The sequence below is a fragment of the Rhinopithecus roxellana genome, chromosome 4, assembly GCF_007565055.1.
Source record: "Rhinopithecus roxellana isolate Shanxi Qingling chromosome 4, ASM756505v1, whole genome shotgun sequence".
NCBI lineage: Eukaryota > Metazoa > Chordata > Mammalia > Primates > Cercopithecidae > Rhinopithecus > Rhinopithecus roxellana.
In genome coordinates, this window is record NC_044552.1 from 114035453 (window position 1) to 114055620 (window position 20168).

The 20168-nt window shown below is 41.9% G+C and overlaps 1 pseudogene; it reads right to left on the bottom strand.

Annotated features, from left to right (window-relative positions):
• Positions 1 to 13819: 13819 nt before the first annotated feature.
• LOC104665780 lies at positions 13820 to 14546 on the bottom strand (annotated as a pseudogene).
• Between the last annotated feature and the right edge of the window lie 5622 nt (positions 14547 to 20168).

Genomic DNA, 20168 nt, shown 5'->3' on the forward strand with positions numbered 1-20168 from the left:
TGCATAGCAAAAGTTTTATTCTGTAGAATTGATACTCTCATTCTCTCATTTTTACATTTCACTCAGTCACAGCTTAGAGAAGTTGTGTAATATTGCCAATAAGAATGACTACTTTGATTTCCACATAATTTTTCCAGTGACTGTTTTTTCTGTCTTCAGGGGTTAATTTCCTGTATTAAACTGTTACATAATCATCCCCAGTGAATCAGACCTCCTGGTATTCATGCTCTTGTATAATCTCCTTTCACAATGATCCTAGGCTTTGCCATACGACTTGCTCTGGTCAATGGGACATTAGCAAATGTGACACAAGCAGAAGTTTCAGTACTTGCACATTTGCATTATCCCCTTTTAATATACTATTGATTGCCATATGAAGAAGCCTGATCTAGTCTTCTTAAAAGACCACTCAGAGCAAGAGGTCCAGCCCTCAGCTCCCCATCAAATGATTATAGCCACTTTAGTGAGCCCAGGTAAGACTAGAGAAAGATCCATCCAGGTAAGCCCAACCCAAATTGCAGAATGGTGAACAAATAAAGTGTTGTTTTATGTCACTAAGTTTTAATAACCAATTAGTTATTCAGTGACAGATAATAGATAGGTACACCTCCTCTGAATGAATATAGTTAAACACAACAAAGATAAATGTGGGGGAGACTGCCTTGATTCATTATGATCAGCGGTCTAGAAATGTGAGAAGGTAAACTATTTAGACAAGAGATAGCCAACAAATTGGGGATTGTGACTGATCACAAGTATGGAAGATATCAAGATATCAACCCAACAACCATCATCCCCATACGTTTTTTGCTAGCAGAACTCTGAGTTTGTGTATAAAGTGGTCAGGTGCTTTAGGGAATGCAAAGTCCCTCCAAACTCCAAGAGGTGAATCTTGATTAACTTAAGTCAGTCATGGTAGTTCCTTTACGCTCATTTTTGACTAGTTTAGGAACAGGAATGTGAAACAATTCTGGAGAAAAAAAGAAAATGTGAGAGCAAGTGTTTTGGAGGTACATGGGAACCGTTTTCTTTCATCTTAAAAGGGGTGTCTAAAAGAAAACCGTCTCCATTATTTCTGTCTTTTCATGTTTTGTGAGAATAACCGTCTTAGAAAAGCAGTAATCAATTGTGAGGAAACAAACCTGAGGACAGAAACCAACATCCACATCAAAGAGTAAAGAAATGTTAGGTGTTTAGTTGAATAAATAGGCAATAGTTTCTGTAACCTAAATGTGAGATGTGGATATTTTGCTTTGCTTCTTTCTCTTGCACATTGGGAATTGAAATGAGAGGGTGTTTTGATTAATTTTTCTAATTAATGCTTTGCCTCCTATGCTTGCAATTAATTTACCTTTCAGTATTGTTTGGTCTTTTTAAAACTGGTTAGAAACTTGTAAGGACATTACAACTCTATCTCCTTTTCCGAAAGTAAATGCGAACAATCAATTCAACATTCTTGATACAAGAAATGTTACAATGAACGCTGGAATCTCAAAAAGACTTCTCTCTCTGGAGCAATGCAATTAGATTTTCCAGTGATTAAATGGGTCGTCGCCGACAAGAAATTATTGCTCAGGGCATAAGATTGTACTTCATTCCATCAAAGTGATGCTCAAGTTCAGAAAGCTGCACAGAAAGCACCCTTAGACTAACACAGACGTGGGAAAGGAATAAACTTGTGAGACTCCTTCAGTTTCCCCATTTGGTTCTTCAGCCCCCTTGCGAAACTGACCTCGGGCATCTGTGGAAACGCAGACGCTGAGGAAGCACGGACAGAGGAACGCTTGGGACATATGCGGCTCCATCCCAGGTCAGTACCCTGGAGGCAATGACTGACGTCCCAATCCCTAATCTGGGGACTGGGTGCTGGGGCGGCGCCACGCTGCTTACCCGGAAGCCAGAAGACTCTGCTGGACTACCGAGCTCGCGTGCAGAAAAGCTCGAGGCCCGGCCTCTCCCCCTGTGCCAGGCACCCAGGGAAAGAAAAGAGCCCTGTCTTGCTGGTGGGGAGTTGGGGGGTAGTGGGGGATGGGGATGGTAAGGACGCCGCGCCAGGGTCCCTCTCCTCTTGGGGGTGGACGTGCCAGCAGGTCAGGCTGTTTTCCTGCGAGGACGGAAAGGGAAGCCTCGCTCCTGTCTCCTCAATCCCGGGGCCCCGCGGAGCCCCCATTCTGCGCTGGAATTTCACCTCTTTCCTGCACTGTCTCCCCACTACGTCTCAGGCCGAGCTTATGCCTTCTTAGAGATCGGCTTCTGTCACTGTGGCCCTGGGATATCAAATTCTAGAAAGCAGTCTGAGAAGAGAGAACCGCGCGCTGAAGTGCGAGTGGCCACTCGCCTCCTGGCGGGCGCCAGCAGCTGCCTCGCAACAGCCGGTGGAGCTAGGCTGCTGCGTCCGTGGGCACCCCGCCCCCGCTGGGCACCACCGCCCCGCGCTCGAGCCCTACACCCTACCTGGTGCCTCCGACCCGCCTCACACCCCTCGGGGAGCGCCGCTAACTTGCCGGGGGCAATGCACAGTGAGCTGGCCTTAGGGTTCCGAAGCTCACACAGCGGGAGGAAGACGAGGAGGGGAAGGAAGGCAGGTGCCCGCTGTGACCATACCAATCTGGTATTGGACTCCCTAGGCAGGAAGCCTTTTAAAATAATTTCATTAAATGTTTTTTTACTGATGATAATGACATCAATAATAATAAAAGAGATCCTGGCGCTCACATTCGTCTGTAAGAGTTTGGTAGCAGATCTCTTGGTGTCAGCATCATTCATGCTTTCCATGAACACGCAATGAGCACTTACTGTGCGGCAGCTCTGCTCCGGCTTGACTAGGATTATCCTAGCCCCTCCCAGGCCTCTCAAACATGAACTTCCCCCGTGTTTTCAGGAGTACTGCAAGGTAACTGTTATGTAGTTTTCAAAAGGTCTGGAGAACCTGGTGACCACGACAAAGAAAGGCACAGTCATACATAGGAAAAGGATGTCTAATTTATTTGCATTGTTCCAGGCTCCATGCCAGAGTCAGGCCTAGGTTTTGATCCTCTGGAGAAAATGTACCAAAGTCGATGGTTTGAAGGACGTCAGTCACTGCCTTGGGGAAGACTAGGAAGACTGAAAGACTCTTTTTCTCATGCTTACCGTTTACCTTTTTTTTTTTTTTTAAAGACATGATCTTCCTATGTTGCCCAGGCGAGAGTCAAACTCCTTGGCTCAAGCGATCCTCCTGCCTCAGCCTCCCGACAGCTGCGAGTGCCATCGTGCCCAATTACTTTTGTTTAACAAGGTTTAATCATGTAAAATCAATTCTATTTAGTCAAAGAGTTACAGTTATAGCTCAACTAAACCTGTAGTCAATATAAGTATTCATACCCTAAGAAAAAGCACCACAAAATGATGACTGTGATTATAAATGGTTGACTGGTTTCTTGTGTCCATAGTGGACAATATTATCAAGTACAAACAGGAAAACATGTTTGTTAGGAAGGTTTTATTTTCCTTCCAGGAAATTCTGTAGGTGAAAATGTTGAAATTGGTCAGTTGAAATATCTGGTGAAGTCTAGCATTACCATTAAATAAAACGCAAGTGACAGGAGAGTACTGATGTATATTCCTCTTGGGAGATTAACTCTTTCTCTGCTAGTCCCCCCCTCATACCCCCACCCCTGAATTTGCCCACAGCCATGGCAGGGCCGTTCGTGTTTGGGGATGCCAGGCAGACGTAACTCGGCTTCAGAGCGCCTTGCTTAAGCAAAAGGGTGTGTGTACGTTCCCGAAGCGTCCGAGGACGGGTAGGCTGGCAAAGACTGACCCTGGACACCACTGGGAGAGGACACCCCAGGGCTGGCTGCTGTTGCTGCTAGGGCTGCTCCTCCCCGCCCCAGCCCTCCTCCAGCTTCTCTGCCGCAGCTGAGCTTCCTCCTCTGGGGCTCTCGCAGCTGTTTAGGTTTAAGGTACGGGAGGAATTTCAAGCTTTTTCTGATCCCACCCCACCCGCCCCCGACTCTGTGAGACTGGCCTCTGGGCACCTCAGGCTCTTCTGTCTCCATCCAGCTCAAATCGAAGCTTGGAGAGAAGCCCCCACAGCTGCGATTCGACCCTGCCCCGGCCCACCGAGATGAAAGCAGCTTGCGGAGGTTCCTTCGGCACCCGGCACGGGCACGCGAGGGAAGACGCCCTGCGCGGAGCAGCGCAGCCTCGGCTTTTGAAGCTGCCCTCTATGCACTACCTCCGGCTTCCAACCCGAATCTACACTCCATACGCAGAGCTGGCTGGGCGAGGTTGTGCGGCAGCAGCAACCCCAAGGGAAAGAATTTTGTTTCTTTTTGAGGCCCTGCTACATTTCTGGTTCCCAGCCTGGGGCCGGGGCCGCCTCGCTCCCCCAAGTCCCACAGGCCTGGGCCGCAGCTGGGCCGACGCGGTCGACAGGTGTGTGAGGCCTAACCCGGGAGCACCGAGAGGCGGCTGGGAGCCAGGGCAGAACGCCCGGGGCACATCCTCAGGGAGGAATCATCTGGCGTTCAATCATCTGGCCGCTCTCGGGTCTTTTGCTGGATCTGCAGATCGGCTCACGCAGCAGGAGCCCAAAGAGCAGAACCTGGGCACGCCAGACTTTGCAGTCGCGCACGCCACCCAGCGCCCGCCTTGCGCTGGTCTCAGCCGGCGTTCCCTCTATTAGGCAAATCGCTTAGCGCTGGGGTCGGTTTTAGTTCTCCAGTGTCTCTCTCCAAAGGAAGCGCAGTGTAGTCGTTACCCCTCTACTCTCAGCTCCTAGAGCGATACCGGGCACACAGCAGCGCACAGTAAAGTATTGGTTCTTTCATTTAACATGTATGTGTCTGTTGAGCGCTCACTATATCCTAAACACCGCAAGACCTCTGGCCTCAGGAAGCTTAATTTCCAGTTGTTTGGATGGATGGGAAAAGAATAAGGTACTGTTCTTGCATTGCTATAAAGAAATACCTGAGACCGGGTAATTTATAAAGGAAAGAGGTATAGTTGACTCACAGTTCTTCAGTTTTTACAGGAAGCATGGTGCTGGCATCTGCTCAGCTTCTAGGGAGGCCTCAGGAATCTTACAATCATGATGGAGGGTGAAGGGGGAGCAGGCACCTCACATGGAGAGAGTAAGGGCAAAGGAGAGAAAGAGGGAGAGAGAACGGAAGGTGTGATTGCAGGGATTTTCCACAGTGATCAGCTCTGTGTCCTGTGGACAAATTACCTGCTTTCTATGGAATTTAGTATATTTTCTCTTTGCCTAGGCAGGAAGATCTTTTAGGTATAAATGTAACCTGCAATTTCAGTCTTTTGGAAGAGGACTCCAAGAGGACAAAGACTTAATAAGTGAGAGAGAAAAAAAAGTGAGAGAGAAAAAAAGAATAAAGTGAAAGGGGCACCCAGACCGTCCAACGATTAAAAACAAGCCCATAGCCAAGCATGGTAGCATGCATCTGTAATTCCACCTACAGGGAAGGATAGTTTGAATCCAGGAGTTTGAGGCCAGCCTGGGCAACATAGTAAAAGCCTCATCCCAAAAAATATGCTAGGGCTAACGACATGTCCCATTTTCCCTTTTCACAAAGAAGTATCATGAGTTTAAATCATATGAACTTTTATCTGTTTTCAATTTAGTTCAAGGACTGCCAATCAAACGAATTAGAATCATAAAACAGGTACATCCTGACAACCTCACACTGAAGTGGGAATACTACTACCCCAATACTTCTAGCTTTCTCTTAAGCCACTTTAGCTTCTGGCTTTGAAAAAGACCTGTGAGGCCTGAGGTAACAGAAAAAGGACAAAGTGTTTCTTCCTATGTTCTTTGAACAGAATGCCCCTGAGAGTCTAACCTCTGGGAGGCACACTTTTTCACTTCAGCTGCTGAAAATGACTTTGTAAAGGAAACTGATTAGTTTGGGTGGAGGGATGATGGAGTCAGATGAAAAAGTCAGGAAAATAAGTTCAGAGAAGTAAGACCAAGTGAAAGATTCCTGAGTTGTTAGCCAGACTTTTACTTGGATATGGAATTAGGTTTACAGTCTGTGATTAAGAGGTTGAGCTGTTTTTTTCAGAAGTGTGGTACCCTGTCTAGTGGGCCTCTTTGAACTTAGAATTTGAGTCTGTAAAGCTTTTCATTTGTTTTTTTAAAAAATCACATTTTCTGAAGAATTCCATATGTAATCCCAATATTAGGAAGTAGGCCTAGCAGTTATTATTCTAATTTTTTAAATGAGCCTCAGATAAGTTACTTATCCAAAGCCACATAGTTGGTTAATAGAGGAGCCCTTGTTAGCATCTGGGTCTGATACTCAGCTCAGCGTTCTGCGCACCATTCCGCAACAGGAAAAAAATTTTTAAACTTAACCAATAAATATCTATTGAGGACCTATTAGTAGCTCAGCACAGTAGGAAGGCCTGTGGAAGTGTGCTATTTGCTGGTCCTTAATATATTCAATGTTGACACATACCCCCTTTGTTCCTTCTTGGCACTATCAGTATAATATAGAAGACATACACACTCTAGGCACACAGTCTGGAATTACTTCCTGGCTCCAGCATTCTACAGCCACACTTCATTTTATTGTGCTTCAGAGATATTGTGCTGTTTACTATGGAAAGTGTGTGGCAACTCTGCATTGAGTACGTCTATTGGTGCCATTTATCTGTTATGGTGATCTGCGATCAGTAATCTGTGGTGTTATTGTTGTAATTGTTTGAGGGCTCCGTGAACCATATTCATATAAGTCAGCAAACACAATCGATAAATGTGTGTGTTCTGACTGCTCTGCAAATTGGCAGTCCCCATCACTTTCTCTCTCCTCTGGCCTCCCTATTCCCTGAGACAAAACAATGTTGAAATTAGGTCAGCTACACCCTACAATGGCCTCTTAAGTGTAGGGTGAAAAGTGAAAGTGTTCAAATGAAAAGAAAAGTTGCAAGTCTCTCACTTTATATGAAAAGCTAGAAATGGTAAGCTTAGTGAGGAAGGCATGTGGAAAGCCAAGACAGGCCCAAAGCTTGGCCTCCTACACCAAACCATTAGCCAAGTTGTGAATGCAAAGGAAAAGTTCTTGAAGAAAACTAAAAGTGTTGTTCCTGTGACCATACAAATGATGGGAAAGCAGAACAGCCTTATTACTGATGCAGAGAAAGTTTGAGTGGTCTGAATAGAAAATCATACTAGCCACAATATTCCCTTAAACCAAAGCTTACTCCAGAGCAAAGCCCTAACTCTCTTTAATTCTGTGAAGGGTGAGAGAGGTGAGGAAGCTGCAGAAGAAAAGTTTGAAGCTAGCAGAGGTTGGCTCATGAGATTTAAGGAAAGATGTGGCCTCCAAAACATAAACGTGCAAGGTGAAGCAGTAAGTGCTGATGTAGAAGCTGCAGGAAGCTATCCAGAAGATCTACCTAAGATTGCTGATGAAGGTAACTGTACTCAACAATAGATTTTCTATGTAGGTGAAACAGCTTCTGTTGGAAGAAGATGCCATCTAGGATATTCATAGCTAGAGAGAAATCAATGCCTGGCTTCAAACTTGAAAGGACAGGCTGACTCCCTTGTTAGTGGTTAATGCAGCTAACTTTAGGTGGAAGCCAATGCTCACTGACCATTCTGAAAATCCTAAGGCCCTTAACAATTAGCTAAATCTACTCTGCCTGTGCTCTATAAATGAAACAACAAAGCTTGGATGACTGCACGTTTATTTACAGCATAGTTTACTGAATATTTTATGCCCATGTTGAGACCTCCTGTTTAAAAAAAAAGATTTGTTTCAAAATATTAGTGCTCATTGTGACAATGTACCTGGTCACCCAAGAGCTCTGATGAAGATGTATAAGGAGATTAATGTTGTTTTCATGCCTGCTAATACAACATCTATTTTGCAGCCCATGGATCACACAGTTAATTTTTACTTTCAAGTCATATTTTTTAAGAACTATATTTCTTAAGGCTGTAGCTGCCATAAATAGTGATTCCTCTGATGGATCAGTGGCAGTGTAAATTGAAAATCTTCTAGAAAGGATTCATCATTTGTCATAGCCATTAAGAACATTTGTGGGCTGGGTATGGTAGCTCACACCTGTAATCCCAGCACTTTGGGAGGCCAAGGTGGATGGATCGCTTGAGCACAGAAGTTCGAGACCAGCCTGAGCAAAATAGTGAAACCCCATCTCTACAAAAAATACAAAAATTCGCTGGTCATGGTGGCATGCACCGGTAGTCTCAGCTACTCAGAGGCTGAGTTGGGAGGATCATTTTAGCCCAAGAGGTGGAAGTTGCAGGAGCTGGGATTGTGCCACTACACTCTAGCCTGAGCAATAGAACAAGACTCTGTCTCAAAAAAAAAAAAAAAAAAAAAGTTAAAGTGTTAAAAAAAAAATGTAACTCATGGGAGGAGGCTAAAATATCAACATGTTATTCACAGGAGTTTGGAAAAAGTTGATTCCAACCATCATATATGACTTCAAGGGGTTCAAGACTTCAGTAGAGGAAGGAAGTGCAGGTGTGGTGGAACTAGCAAGAGAACTAAAAATGCAGCTTAAAAATGTGACTGAATTGCTGCAACTCATGATCAGACTTGAACAGATAAGGAGTTACCTCTTATAAATGCTCAAAGAAAGTGGTTTCTTGAGATGGAATCTATTCCTAGTGAAGATGCTGTGAACATTGTTTAAATGACAACAAAGGAATTACAATACTCCATAAACTTAGTTGATAAAGTATTGGCAAGGCCTGAGAGGACTGACTACAATTTTGAAAGCAGTTCTACTGAGTAAAAAGCTATCAAACAGCATAGCTACAGAAAATTTGCTTTTACAGAATGCTCTTGTCTGCAAATAAATGCCAACAGCGTTTTTAAACAATAAAGAGATTTATTTTCACCTAAAAAGAGTCCAAGCAGGACAGTGACCATGGAAGTTGGAATCCACTAAGGAGTGTGTAACAACTCACCTGCCAAATCAACTAAAAAAAAAAAAAAAAAAAGTCCAGGTGTAGGCATGTGAGAGGTTGTTTAATTCAATGATTCCTCAACATTGTCACCATGAACTAATTTTTTTCGAGGGCTTTGGTTCTGTCATCCTCAGCCTTGTCTTCACAGTCATAGCACATCTGCCACACAACAGTGATCACATACAGCAGTTTCTCAACTTTGGAAGTTGGTATTTGGGGCTGAATCATTCATTGTGATGGGGGCCTGTTCTGTGCATTGTGGAATGTTTAGCAACATCCCTATTTTCTACCCAGTAGATGCCCATAGCACTCTCCCCACAGTTACACAAAGCAAAAGTGTCTTCACTCTTTAGTCATTGCCAAAAGTCCCATGGAGAGTGGGGGCAAAATCACCCCCAGAACTGCTCACTATAGACACAACAATCAGTAGCAGAAAACAGACTGATTTTTTTTTCCTCCAAATACTTTAAGACCTTGCTCATACATTCTCAGCAGACTTCCCCTCTATGGCATTGGCTAGAATTGTCACTTGCCCATGCCTAAATTAAATGGGAATCAATGCAGCCCTCAGACTCAGGCAAGTGAGATGCTGTACCAACCCACACCTCAGCATCTTTGGAATATAGATATATAATCTATATTCCATATATATAAATATATATATATAAATAAATATAGATATATATCTATATTCCATATATATAAAAATATATATAAATAAATATAGATATATATATTCCATATATATAAATATAGATATAAATAAATGTAGATATGTATCTATATTCCATACATATATAAATATATAAACACACATACACACACAGACACATATATATGCATATATATACACACATATACACATACACACACACACACATATATATATAAAATTTTTTTTGAGACAGAGTCTCACTCTGTCACCGGCTGGAGTGCAGTGGCATGATCCCGGTTCAATCTCTGCCTCCCAGGTTCAAGCGATTCTACTGCCTCAGGCTCCCAAAGTAGCTGGGATTACAGGTGCATGCCACCACGCCTACCTAATTTTGTATTTTTAGTAGAGAGTATTTTTAGTATTTTTAGTTTCACCATGTTGGCCAGGCTGGTCTCAAATTCCTGACCTCAAGTGATCTCCCCACCTCAGCCTCCCAAAGCACTGGGATTACAGGCATGAGCCATCACACCTGGCCTGGAGTATATTTTTAAAGTAAACTTTGTATTGGCCACTCTTGTGCTGCTATAAAGAAATACCTGAGACTGAACCATTTATTTTAAAAAATAGGTTTAACTGGCTCACGGTTCTGCAGGCTGTACAGAGCAGGCATCTCTTGGTTTATGGGGAGGCTTCAGGGAGATTTTACTCGTGGCAGAAGTTGGAGCAGAAGCTTGCACATTACATAGCGGGAACAGCAACAAGAGGTGGAGGCTGGAGGGCCACGCTTTACAAGGAATAGATCTCATCAAAACTCATTCACTATCATGAGGACAGCACCAAGCCAAGAGGGATCCTCCCCCATGACCCAAACACCTCCCACCAGGCCCCACCGCCAACAATGAAGATTACATTTCAACATGAGATTTGGGCAGGGACAAATATCTAAATGATATCAAACCTTTTATTTTTGAATAATTTAATTTAAATTTACAGAAAAGTTATAAAGATAGCACAGAGAGTGCCTGTATGTCTTTTACCCAGTTTCCTCTAATATTAACATCTTAACATAACTATGGCACATTTGTTAAAATTGAGAGAGTGTTATTGGTTTATGACTATTAATCAATTTTCACAGTTAATTCAAATTTCACCAATTTTTCCTACTATGTCTTTTTTCTGTTCCAGGATCCCATGCAGGATACCACATTACATTTAGCCATTAAGTCTCCTTATTCTCCTCTGGTCTGTGACAGTTTCTCAGTCTTTACTTGTTTTTGATGACCTGGATATTTTTTAATAGTGCTGGTCAGATGTTTTATATAATGTCCCTAATTTTGGGTTTGTCTGATGATTTTTTTTTCTCATGACTAGTTATAGGGTTACAGACTTTTAAGAGGAAGACCACAGAGGTAAAGGTAAAGTTCTCTTCTTATCAATTGTGTCAGGAATACATACTACCAACATGACTTATCACTGTTGAGGCTAACCTTGATCACTTTGTTCAGGTAGTGTGTGCCAGGGGTCTCTGCTGTAAAGTTACTATTTTTTCCCTTTACAAAATCTATTGTTTGGAAGCAAGACACTAAATTCAGCCCATACTCAAGGGGTGAAGCTTTAAGTTACATCTCTGGAGGGGAAACTTCTACATGTATTATTTGGAATTCTTTAGTAAGGAAGATTTATCTTTTACCCATTTATTTATTTACTTAATCATGTATTTACATATGTATGTCAGCATAGATCCAGGTATATTTGTTTTATTATTTGGGTTAAAGTACTATACTGTTTGTTTGTTATGGATAGTTAGTTTTAGGAGTCAACTTGACTAGGCTAAGCATGCCCAGGTAACTGGTAGAACATTATCGCTAGGTGAGGCTATGAAGTTTTTTCTCCTGGAAGAGAAAAAGAACATAGTAGGAAGAGATTTGAATCAGTCGAACGAGTAAAGAAGATAGCCCTCACCAATGTGGTAGGCATCATCCAAACTGTTGCATGATTAAACAGAACAAAAAGACAGAGGAAGGGTCAATTCACTCTCTCTTCTGGAGTCTAGACATCCATCTCCTCCTGCCCTTGGACATCAGTGCTCCTGGGTGTCAAGTCCTCAGGCTTGAACTGGAAATACACCACTGGCTTTTCTGGATCTCCAGCTTGAAGATGGCAGGTTGTGGGATTTCTCGGCTTCTATAATCAAATGAGCCAATTATATATATAATCTCCTATTGGTTCTGTTTCTCTGGAGTACCCTAATATAGTTGTTTCTCATTATCATGTGGTTGTTCCCATTATCATTTCAATGTCTTGATGTATATTCTTCTACTTATTTCTTCTTCCTTAGATATAAATAAGTACACAGGTATATAAATATGTTTGTATGTGTATTTCTTCTACAGAAGAAATTTGGTCTGGAAGTCAAGTCTGAAAAAGATTGTTTTAGGAGCACCCTCAAGTAAGTCTAAAGCACAGTCAAGATTGAGGACCACCAACCATCCTAAGCCAATTATGGTTGTTCTCATCAGGGCTGTCCCTAGTTGTATGGGGCCGTAGACACTTTGTGTGTGTGTGTGTGTGTGTGTGTGTGTGTGTGTGTGTGTGAAACCTCTATCTATATAAACAAAGGAAATAAGGAGAGAATGAGGCAGAATGGAATTAAGGCTGAAAGTTCACGATGAAGAGAAAAACTAAGAGCATACAAACTAAAGTTACAATGCAGAGACTATGAAGCAGACAGAAAACATACAGAATGGGGACATAGTATAGGCCAGTTGGAAAAGGAAAACAGGAAATACACAAAAAGAAGTATGCCTCAATTCCGGACAGTTTTCTAGTTACAATTCTAGCGCCAATCCACGTTTCTTTTTTTAATGAACTGTAAATTTATGGAAGTTACTTTGCGCCAGAAAAGTTCAATTATAGTATGCAGATGTGAAAAAAAATGAATAAAAACAAGGAAGAGAATTGACCAATGCTGCAGAGATAAATAACGTAATGAAAGAAGTTAGGGGAGTATCCAGTTTATAGCCAGGAAGTGAGATCCATTCTAAGCTTTAGTTTGAAAAGTACATCAAAATCAATCATTTCAGAAGACCACTAGACAGATAGACTTCCCCAGAGTTTGCAGATCTGGTCTTTATTTTTGCAGACTCAGAAACATGAGCTGCCAGATTGCTAAGTCTTGTCTACCTCTTGGGTGTAAACACATTGATGAAGCTCATAGAAACTCATACATTGAAAACCCAACCAGGCGCAGTGGCTCACACCCATAAATCCCAACACTTTTGGAGGCTGAGGCAGGAGGATCACTTGAACCTAGGAGTTTGAGACCAGCCTGGGCAACATAGTGAGACCTCATCTGTAAAAAAAACAAAAACAAAAACCTGCAAAAAACCTAATATATAATCTGTCATGGGATTAGAGTTAAAAAAAAAGAAAAAAGAATACAAATTAATTGATTTATAAAGATAATTGCCAGTTGACTAAATACTTTTTTTATTGCTCATAGCATTATATTTCCATAGGCAAATTAATGTGGGAAACCAAATTATTATTCAAAGATTGCTTCATAAGTATAAAATTAGATCAATAGAAGTTGGTTGAAGTTAGTGCTATCAAGTTATAACAATCTGATGCATCCACTGTATCTTAAGAACATACATGCTGAAGAGCCTAGATACTTAAGTCTGTGGGCTAGAGCTGGTGAACACTCTGAAGACACTATAGTAGTCAAAATAATAGTCCCCAAAGAAGTCCTCACCTTAATCTCCAGAACCTGTGAGTATGTTATGTTACATGGCAGGGAGAAATTAAGGTTGCAGATGGAATTTAGGTTGCTAGTGAGCTGAATTTAAAATAAGAAAATTATCCTAGATTATCCAGGTAGGCCCAGGGTAGTAATCACAAGGGTACTTTAAATGTGGAAGAAGGAGGTACAATTTAGAGTGACGCAATATGAGAAAGACTCAACTGGCCATGGCTGGCTTTGAAGATGAAGGGGGCCATGAGCCAAGAAATGTGGAAACCTCTAGAAGCTGGAAAAGGCAAGAATACAGATTATCCTCTAGATTCTTTAGAGAGGAATACAGCCCTGCTGACACCTTAATTTTAGCATAGTGAGACGCATCTACGACTTTAGGACTTTTTTCTGTCTTTGTACAAGATTTTATTAAAGTTCCTCACAGAACAACATCCAGACTCCAGACACAGCTTCTAAGGAGACCCTGTTATGCTGTGGGGACTGGCTGGGACATGGCAGGTGGCTCTGGCTTCCTACTTTTCTGTTCTGAGATGGGGGTGGTGGAGAGTATCTCATCTTTGGGTTCCACAATGCTCATGTGGTCGGACAGGGGCTTCCTAGGGCTAATCTTACCAGCTGGTTCCCAGGGCAGCATGATCTTCACCTTGATGCCCAGTACACCCTGTTGGAGCAGCACATGGTGCACAGTGGTGTCAACACAGTATTAACAGGGTCCCAGCTATGGATCATCAGGCCATCCACAAACTTCATGAATTTAGCCCTCTGTCCTCAGAGTTTCCCAGACACAATGACCTTGAAGCCTTTGATCCCACTCTCCATGATGAACCGTAGCACACCATAGCAGGCCCTCTGCACAGCAAGCCCTCCTAGGGGTTTGTAACACAGAGACTCTGCCTGGGTATATGGCACATATCTCTTGTGGACACCTTTTCAGCATAAAGCTCTACTTTACCCTCTGAAAAGCCAAACCTCTTCTGAACTACAGCAGTCAATTCCCTGATCTGCCAGACCTTCTCATCAAGAACATTCTGTGTTCTGGTGGCTAAGGTAATGATTTCTGTCCTAGTTGGTGTAACTCAGACCTCGACTCCAGAGTAGCTATCTTCAGCCAGCTCCTGAATGAGAACTTCATTCAGTTCAGCTTTGAAGACACCATCAGCGACAAACTTCTTCTTGGAAAACTGTACCACCATCTTGCTGTGGCACACCAGTGAAAGAAAAGGATGACACTTAGGACTTCTGACCTCCAGAACTGTAAAATAAGGCAAATTTTTATAGCAACAATGGGAAATGAACACAGACACCCTGCCAAAATATGATTTTCTGACCTCTATTTGTGGTTCCATAAATTTTCCTTTCTTAATACCATCTTTTAAAGCAAACAAATATAATAACTTGGTGTAAACTTTTAGTTACATCACAATCCAGACAGGCTTCCCCAGCTGGATCATCTTGATTGGTGTTCACCAATTATTTGGACACTTCTTGTTCTGGTAAATCTTTTTTGTGGGCCATTTCTTGATCCTGGGAATCTCCAGACAATAGGATTGCAGAGATCTGGCTCTAAGATTTCTTATTGATACATTTTCTTCTCTTGAAGGTCATTCTAGACTAACCAAAAATGAAAGGTGAATTCTGGAATCCCTCCAAATGTCTGGGGACACCAAATCTAAGAGTGAAAAGGGCAGAACAAATATCTAATGGCATGAGTAAGCTAGCATATTGTAACCCAACGTATTTGATTATTGTTCCCTGCAGAATACAACTGCATTACAGCGTCAAAGGCTTGTATTAAAAGACAGAGCACGTTCCTCCTTGTATCAAGCTAGATACAAAGAGATCTTCCTCATCTCTGAAAACAGTTCTTTAGAGTCCATGTTACAGAGTCTAGATTTGTTCTAAATAATAATAATTTAAAAAGCTAACAGTTATTGAGCTCTTACTATGTATCAGGCATTATTCTAATTTCATTTAAGTTCATTTAAACTTCACCACAACCCTATGACTTACCAATAATTGTCCCTGTTTTACAGATGAAGAAACTGAGGCTCAGAGTGACTAAGTAGTTTGACCAGGGTTAGACAACTGGTAAATGGCAGAGCTATTATTTGAACCTCGTCAGGCTAGAGACTGAGTTCTTAACGAATACACTTTATACTATTGTTTGAATATATCCCTCAAAGTTTATATGTTGAAACCTTGATCCCCAATGCCATGATGTTGAGAGGTGGAGCCTAATGAGAAGTGATTAGGTTATGAGGCCTCTGCCCTCATGAATGGATTAATGCTGTTACCCTGGAAATGGGTTCCTTATAAAAGGATAAGTTTGGCCCTATCTTGTCCTCTCTCTCTCTCTCTCTGTCTCTCTCTCTCTCTCTCACCTTCTCTTTGTCCTTCTGCCATGGGATGATGTAGCAAGAAGGCCCAAGGCCCTCACCAGATGCCAGCCCCTCAGTCTTGGACTTCCCAGCCTCAAGAACCCATGAGCTAATACATTTCTGTATTATCACTGGTGTCACTTTTGTAATTGATCCTTGTAGCCATGGCTAAATTATCTTAAAACAATTATGTAATCCTTTTCATTTTTTCTTTAAAAACCTTTGTGTTCCCTTACCTCCTTAAATACCCATGTAGTTTACTAAGGGCGCACATACTCCTATTGCAATGCCCTATTCCTGAATAAAGATCATTTTATTTTAGAGAGTCTCTCTCTGTTATCTAGGTTGACAATTATAAATTACCCAGTCTGTGCTATTCTCTTGTAGCACAAAACAAAGATGCTTTTCCATAATTTAGAAGTGTATTAATCTTTAACAAATACAGGTATACCAGAACTAAAATAAAGGGACGTACAGGGGATGACTACATAAAGAAGAGGATGTTTTTCACAATAAGGACTATTAATAGCAAAGCAAAGTAATTATGATAATACTTTAATTAAAAAATGAGATTATCTCTAATAATTGTGTTCAAGAAAAAAAAAACTTGTACTACAAACTTAGAATAATGTGCTTATAGCAGTTTAGTCATAGTAGTTTTGTTGAAGCTGTCTAGTTGGGTAAAAAAGTTATTGCACTGTGAATCAGAAGAATCAGATTCCAGGTATTCTTGCCTCTATTTAACTAAGTGAGGTTAATAAAGCCACTAATCTTCTAGCTCCTAGTTTACCACAAATAGTATTCATGCTGCTGGAGAAAGCACTGTAAGAAGAAAAAGACAAACGCTTTCTTGTCACAAGAGCGTGAACACTAGCATCAAGAATTTATTGACATTTTAAAATATTAAAAGAGCATAATTGAATTGTTTGTAACACAAAGGATAAATGCTTAAGATGATGGATACCCATTTACCCTGATGTGATTATTACTCATTGCATGCCTGTGTCAAAATAGCTCATGTACCCCATAAATATATACATCTACTATGTATCCACAAAAATGAAAAATAAAAAATTTTAAAAAGAATTTATTGAACACATCCCTGTTTGAAAAGCACAAGGTAAGTTGAAAATTGGAAGGGACAACATTAATTTATTTCATCAAGTTTAAATTAGTGAGTAGTGAGGCCTGAAAAACAATACTCATAAAATTATAAAGAAAAGTTTAAAAAATTATCAGTGAAAAAAGGCAAATCTACTAGATAGCTCATGATCTTTTTGCATCTGGGTAAGCTGGGATATCTATGCATTTTAACAGCTTTTATAAATTTCTCTATTCCACTAGAGATATCCTTAAATGAAGTTAGCTTCTGGATCAAGTCAATTTAATTCAACCTACATTTATAGAATGCCCTCAAAAGCAATTTACTCTGAAACTAAGGAAGCCTAAGCTCCAGGCCTTTGACTTGCACAGCCCCCATGAGCACTGGGAGCTGCAGGGCATTTGGCGGAAGCAGAAACCAGGTCACAAACAGGAAGAGGTTCTACGTAGCACTTATGGTAAATTGCCTAAAAGAGTTCACAGAAGGAAAGGACCTGAATTTCCACAGCTGTGGTAAGTTGTGGCTCTTTTTGTATTCTAAATGTAGTACTCACTTTTCAGCATAATTTTGTATGTGCTTTGTGTTATATCAAAGCACATCCCCCAAATTCTACAAGAGATTTAAACACCTGTATTTGCTATGCCTACTATGCATTATACCCTGAACTAATGGAAATACAAAGATGAAGGATCTCACTGTTTTGTGGGAAGAAGAGTGCAGAATTAGGTATAAAAGAAAATTGCAGGGCACAGTGGCCTATAATCCCAGCACTTTGGGAGGCTGAAGTGGGTGGATTATCTGAGGTGCGGAGTTCGAGACAAGCCTGACCAACATGGTGAAACCCCATCTCTACTAAAAATGCAAAAAAAAAAAAAAAAAATTAGCCGGGCATGGTGGTGGGCACCTGTAATCCCAGCTACTTGGGAGGCTAAGGCAGGAGAATCGCCTGAGCCATTGCACTCCAACCTGGGTGACAGAGCAAGACTCTGTCTCAAAAAAAAAACAACAAAAAAAATGCTAGTCCAGTAACAGTAACAAAGTGTAGTGTAATAGGATCGCTTATATAAAACATTAGTAATACTAATTCGTTGCAGTATCCTTAACTTCTGGATGCCAGGCTGACAAAAACAAACAAACAAAACAAACCCTCAGAGAGTTGAAGAAATCCTGAGTCTGTAAAATAGCCCATGGCCTGGAGTTTCTAAAGGTAGTGCCTTTTAAATATTTTTTATTGTGATCTACAGTGTAACAGACAGTAGTGTTCATCAGGTATACTACACACTCCTCTACATTTCTCAGCTTTCTTGTTTTTGAGACAGAGTCTCACTCCGACACCCAGGCTGGCGTGCAGTGGCACGATCTCAGCTCACTGCAATCTCCACCTCCCAGGTTCAAGCGATTCCCCTGCCTCAGCCTCCCAAGTAGCTGGGATTACAGGCATGCGCCACCATGCCCAGCTAATTTTTGTATTTTAGTGGAGACGGGGTTTCACCATGTTGGCTAAGATGGTCTGAGCTCCTGACCTCGTGATCCGCCTGTCTCAGCCTCCCAAAGTGCTGGGAGTACAGTTAAAAACTGGAGGCATGTGTCTATTCTGGTCAATGGCACATGAGAGAAGGTGATTGGGTTGTTTCTGTTTTAAGGCTCTTAACACTGGGTAAGAGCTAGTATGAGTCCTCTGTGCTCTCTCTAGAAAGATTTTAAGCCTAGAAGTAAAGACCATCAAGATGGAGTAATTGAAAGATATATAAATATTAGATTCTTGCAGATCTGGAAGACAACCATCAAGGAGAGCAAGCTGACTTTATGGGACTTTATGGGAGTGACCTATGACATGTAAAATACTTTCATGGTAAGCTATGCTGATTAGGGGTGGGGGTGGGGAGGTGTTACCACAATTTCACCTAGTGTAGCTTATCCAGACTAATTCATTCTTTTTTCTTTTTTGATTTGGAGTCTCACTCTGTTGCCCAGGCTGGAGTTCAGTGGCACAATCTCTGCCCACCGGAACCTCCGCCTCCTGGGTTCAAACGATTCTTGTGCTGCAGTCTCCTAAGTAGCTGGGACTACAGGCACACACCACCACACCCAGCTAATTTTTGTATTTTTAGTAGAGACCGAGTTTCACTGTTGGCCAGGCTGGTCTCAAGCTCCTGACCTCAAGTGATCTGCCCACTTCGGCATCCCAAAGTGCTGGGATTACAGGCGTGAGCCACCACACCTGGCACAGACTAATTCTCACGTACAAATAAGTGCATTTCACATCTTGACTGTGTGTGTATATATGTGTGTGTGTATGTATATATACACACATATATAACTGAACCAAATTTAATATAATATCCTTGCTATTTCTGATTTACCTAGTATTTTCTGTTCTATTTAGGAAAATGATTATACTTAATTTTACCACACCCTAATTGGTCTCCATCCACAATGTGAAAAATACTGTATTAAGTTGCCTCAGATGCTGATCGTCTATAAACAAGTTTCTGGCGTGTCCAATTATTTAGAAAAATAATTAGAAGTTTTACAACAAATGCATTGCTACAATGAAATTGAAATGGAAAATATAAAACATTTCATCTTGTAAAATTAAATTATGGTTTTTGCAGTATGTTTCTATTTGGTGCAAACATATACACACATGTGCATACATATATGCATGAATGTTTTTAGATGTTCTGCAAAACCGGTGATTCTGCTGCTCTGTAAGTTTGCACTTTTTTTTATCACTCCAAAAGAACTCCATTAAGATCGCGGCCTGGCGCAGTTGCTCACGCCTGTAATCCCAGCACTTTGGGAGGCAGAGGTGGGCGGATGACGAGGTCAGGAGATGCAGACCATCCTGACCAACATGGTGAAACCCTGCCTCTACTAAAAATACAAAAGTTAGCAGGGCGTAGTGGTGCGCGACTGTAGTCCCGTCTACTTGGAGGGCTGAGGCAGGAGAATCGCTTGAACCTGGGAGGCAGAGGTTGCAGTGAGCCTAGATAGCGCCACTGCACTCCAGCCTGGGCGACAGAACAAGAGTTTGTCTCAAAAAAAAACAATCGCTTGATCCAGGCCGGGCCTGGTAGCTCACGCTTGTTAATCCCAGCATTTTGGGAGGCTGAGGCGAATGGATCACCTGAGGTCAGGAGTTCCAGACCAGCCTGGCGAAATCCCCTCTCTACTAAAAATACAAAGATTAGATGGACGTGGTGGCGCGCGCCTGTAATCCCCGTAATCCCAGCTATCTGGGAGGCTGAGGCAGCAGAATCACTTGAACTCGAAAGGCAGAGGTTGCTGTGAGCCGAGATTGTGCCACTGCATTCCATCCTGGGTGACAGACC